This window comes from Penaeus vannamei, chromosome 1 (genome assembly GCF_042767895.1).
Source record: "Penaeus vannamei isolate JL-2024 chromosome 1, ASM4276789v1, whole genome shotgun sequence".
NCBI lineage: Eukaryota > Metazoa > Arthropoda > Malacostraca > Decapoda > Penaeidae > Penaeus > Penaeus vannamei.
In genome coordinates, this window is record NC_091549.1 from 56,583,996 (window position 1) to 56,588,995 (window position 5,000).

The window sequence follows — 5,000 nt, forward strand, 5'->3', positions numbered from 1 at the left end:
AAGGAGCGAATCCACAAAACCTCCACTGACCAAGCCCGATGGAGCAACTGCTTCGAGTAATCGGAGGAAAAAGCTGACCTTCTGGGAAGCTTGTTCGGCCGTAAAATGACAGTGCCAGATGCCGACCGAACACCTCCAGAGATACCCTCAGTACGCCATGACCAACTCCCTGTTCTTCAAATCCGTCACACCAGAACAAAAAGAGATCCTCCACAATTTAAACACAAAGACAGCACCGGGATCAGATGATATCAGCCCGCACACGCTCCGCAGGTGTGCAGCGGAGTTATCCCAGCCACTGTCGTCCATCTTCCAGTCACGCATCGAAGAAAGCCGCTGGCCCACCATCCGGAAGGAAGCAAGAGTGATTCCTCTGCATAAGAAGCAGTCAAAAACAAATCCAGACAACTACCGGCCCATCTCCCTCCTGCCATGCATCAGGTATTTGGAAAGATCATTGCTGAACAGCTCATGGAACTACAGGAAAACCACAATCTCGTTTGCATCAGACAGTTTGGCTTTCGCTCCTTCCGATCGACTGCTGACCTCCTTCGAGTGCCAAGTAAAAACTGTCCGGATGCTCTGGACGCCAGTCAAGACACTCTGGTCATCGCCACGACATCGCCGGCGCCTTCGACCGAGTGTGGCACCGATGGCTCCTCGCTAAACTACAAGCAAGAGGTATAAGCAGCAATCTACAGCGACCATTTGGTGATTACCTCACTGGAAACGCACTGCAAGTAGTCAACGGCGGCCAGTCAGCCCACAAGTACCCGATACAGGCGTCGGTACCACAGGGTACAGTGACGGTATGCTTAGGGAACATCCCCAAATCTCAGCGTAGACTGATGACTGTACCCTTACTATTTCATACCTGCGTAAGGATCATGACACTCTAGCAATGGATCTGAATGCAAAGCTACAAGCAATCCACGACTAGGGGTTCACAATGGCAAGTAAGTTTTGCCGCCAACAAGACCCAGGCAACGTTTGTATCCCGCTCTCCAGCTGCATCAGACGTCGTGAAAGTCAAGATCGTAATGAACATCGCCCTTCCACTCGAGGACTTCATTTCACTCCTTGGTGTCGACATAGACAACGAGCTCAGATTTCCCAGACTCGTCAGCAGGATCTGCAAAACAGCTTCTCTAAAGAAGACAGCTCTCCGACGTACATCACACCTGAATCCTCCAAGAATTCTCGGGAGTCCCAGATCAGACCGCATCTATAATATGCCTCTTTGGCCTGGTCTTCTACGGCGCCCACCGACCTCAACAGGCTGGATAAAATGGAAAAAAACGGGCTCTCAGGCTTATCCAGGAAGCCAACAACCCAGGTCACATCGACTGCTCAGGTGCAGCAGGTGCCTCATCTCTCCAGCCTCCGCCTCCCACCGCACGACCGAGAGAGAAGTACGAGGACGGTACCCTCTAATCGGCTCCCGGTGGAAGTTTCCGAGGTCGAGGTCTGGCCAGCATCAGCGCACCTTCTCAGCCAGAGCAGCATCCACCACCGATGTCGCCGAAGTGACCACGCAGCAAGTGAACACGGCGGCGCACCGATGGCGGTCGAGAAAACCGTCACCTCTGAATCTCCTGTACACTCATGGCGACACGTAAGGCAACGCTGTATATAATTGTATTATTTGTTAAATCCTTTGTGTTATCTGTTTTGTTTAATAAATTAACCTGGTTCTAGTTTACAAAAAATAGGTTGGGTTTTCAAATAAGCTCCTTTAGAAAAGTAACTATTACCCCGCAAAAAGAAACCTGAATGCTCTCAATAAAGTAGAGTAAAGGAGAGAGAGAGAGAGGAAAGGAGAGAGAGAGAGAGGAAAAGAGAGAGAGAGAGAGAGGAAAGGAGGGAGAGAGAGAAAGAGGGAGAATTGAAGGCGAGAGAGAGAGAGAGAGAGAGAGAGAGAGAGAGAGAGAGAGAGAGAGAGAGAGAGAGAGAGAGAGAGAGAGAGAGAGAGAGAGAGAGAGAGAGAAAGAAGAGGAAAGAAAGAAGAGAGAGAGAGAGAGAGAGAGAGAGAGAGAGAGAGAGAGAGAGAGAGAGTGAGGGAGAGGAGAGAGAGAGGAGAGGAGAGGAGAGTGAGAGAGAGGGAGAGGGAGAGGAGAGAGAGGGAGAGAGAGAGAGAGAGAGAGAGAGAGAGAGAGGAGAGGAGAGGAGAGTGAGAAGGAGGAGGAGACAGCTTTGGTTAGCAGCAGACATTAGAGCCAGGTTGACCAGAAAGAGATATAGAGAAAGGAGAGGAGAATTGAGAAAGGGAGTTATAAATTATTTCGAATACCTATGAAGGAAAGATCTAAAGCATTGCCCATATTTCTAAAGGTTTTACTATGATAAAAAACAGGGTACATAAAATAAAACAAACTACTGCAAAACACCACTGCCATACATTTGTTGAACTACTTTGGCCATTAGGAGAATGGATAAATGTGAAGAAATTGCCAAAATAATTATACTATTACTTTGTTTATTACTAATGCACATATTTTGGGAGCAAGTTTTTGGAATCACCCCTGATTCTCTCATCAAAATAATAATATTGATGGAAACAATGTTAAAAACAAGAAAATCTGTAAGATATTCATATTTACACAGTGAAATGGTGATTGTGGATATGCAGGCATTCCATTTTATATCAACTACACTAAGCATACTGTCCTTTGCAATGTCTATAAACCCAATGCCACCAGGATACTGTAGTGCTCACTGTAGTTTTGTTTCATGAAACATTTCTACATATAGATGGCTCCACTAATCCTCAACCACCAAGGATTTAATTCATAAACTACCTGCCCTCACTTGATTTTAACTTCCTTGAGTTTTTTGTGGAAAATGTTATTTTTCATTGTTATTAATATTGGTGTTGTTATTGCTATTACCATTATTGACATCATAACCATTACAGTTAATAACAATACAGGTGAGCTAAGTTGGCCAAATGATTGACCCATTGGTGACTAAACACTTGTGGTGCCATCTATATGTAAACACAATTAGTAAACTAAAATTACTATGGGATGGCATGGCCGTACATGCTATTAGGTTTATTTGGGCATTTTCATTTTTTGCCTTCCAAGTAAAAACTTTCTGGAGTCTTAAATATCATGATATGTTTTCCCTTAAAGCTTACCACTGTAGGTCTTCTATCGTTTTACTGTGCTTCAAGTGAATTGGATAGAATAAAACTGGGTAAATATGAGCTCCATATCCCACTCTTCTAGGCCTTCCATTGACTCCTAGACCTCTCACTCATCTCACGCTCATCTTCCAACTTTGGCCTTACCCTACCCTTCCCCTCTCCCTTCCTTTCCCCAATCCCTCCCCCTCCCTCTCTTCTTCTTCACCTATTCCCCCCTCCTCCTCCCTTACCCCTCTTCCTCCTTTCCTTCCCCTTCCCCTCCTCCTTTCTCCTTCCCTCTCTCCTCTTCCTCTCTCCTTCCCCCTCCCTCTTCCTCTCCTCTCCTCCTCTTCCTCTCCTCCTTCCACCTCCTCTTCCTCCTTCCTTCCCCTTCCTCTTCCTCTCCTTTTCCCTCCTCCTTCCTCTCCTCCTTCCCTTTTCTCCTCCTTCTTCCTCTCCTTTTCCCTCCTCTTCCTCTCCTCCTTCTTCCCCGCACTCTCTTCCTCTCTCCTTCCTCCCCTCCTCCTCCCTTTCCCCTCTTTCTCTTCCCTCTCTCCTTCTTTTCCTCTCCTCTTCTTCTCCTTCCCCTCCTCTTCCTTCCTTCACTCCTCCCTCCTCCTCCTCCTTCCCCTCCTTCTTCTTCCCTCTCTCTCCCCTCTTCTCCCTTTTCCTCTCCCAACTCCCCACCTCCCTGCTCCCCATCCTCCACTCCCCCCTCCCTTAGACCACCACCTTGCAATAACCAAAGTACCCTCCACCTGCTAAACATCACTTCAGAAGCATTACAAACAAAATAGCCCAGCATCACCAAGTCATCCAGTCGTACCGACCAGACAAAATAATAGGCATAATAATAATTTTCCCCACTCCCTCTAGTATGACTGTTATATGTAAATACCGTTTGACTGACGCTGGCAGAGGTGGCCGTATCCTCAACGCCACCAACCCAAAACTCATTACTAAACTAAGACTGGACCCTGACACAGACTGTGAAATCACCTGGATCCAACTTCAACACTCTGCCTATAAGTCACTCCTCGCTGCTTTCTACAGACCTCCTTCTACTAACAACGAATACCTACAAAACCTTGAAACATCTCTATCACGCATAAATGCAGACAAAAAAACATGGATTGCAGGCGACTTCAACCTCCCCAACATAGACTGGACTGTTCTGTCCCCTCATGACCCCCCACACACTGTCCATTATTCCCTACATAACCAGACGCCAAATACACGACTCTTTCATTGACATCATAAATACTCATTCACTCTCGCAAACAATACTCACTCCAATGCAAACACAAAACATGTCATGTCCCAATGGCTTCAGTGACCAAGCACTAATGTTATCCCAGGACTAAGTGACCATGACATTGTCCTCGTTAAAGCAGACCTCAGACCAATTTTCCTTTTTTCCTGAGCTGACATAGACGCAATCACACAGGACATCACGAATCAACTACCTGATGGTGCATCTTCTGCCACATGCATTCAGCCACTCAAGCAAAAAATTAAAACACGCACATTTGGCTGCTGCATACATAATTTTTCAGCAACTGAGGCTGTAGCTCCTGAACATCTGCAATCAAAACCAACAAGCAAACATCTGTTTAGGGCACACTACTTGCCAGACTGGAAAGCTTACATGCACGGGCAAGTTATTTTCAAAAGCTGTAACTTGCACAGTTCATTATTGCCTCGACTATTGTTTTGCAGTGTGTAAAGTTAGTGATGGATGATACATTACTTACATCAATTCAATGCTATTAAAATAAGTTGTCATTGATGGGACATTCCAATATGGTTCAATTTAACTGATAAATCTTTTAGGACTACACAAATTGATCATGGGCAAATTGATCCACGCTTG

General features: G+C 45.9%; 1 protein-coding gene across 5 annotated transcripts in view; it reads right to left on the reverse strand.

Annotated features, from left to right (window-relative positions):
• Window positions 1-5,000, reverse strand: part of ATP7 (copper-transporting ATPase 1) — a 46,170-nt gene that overhangs the window by 40,449 nt on the left and 721 nt on the right. The window lies entirely within an intron of this gene.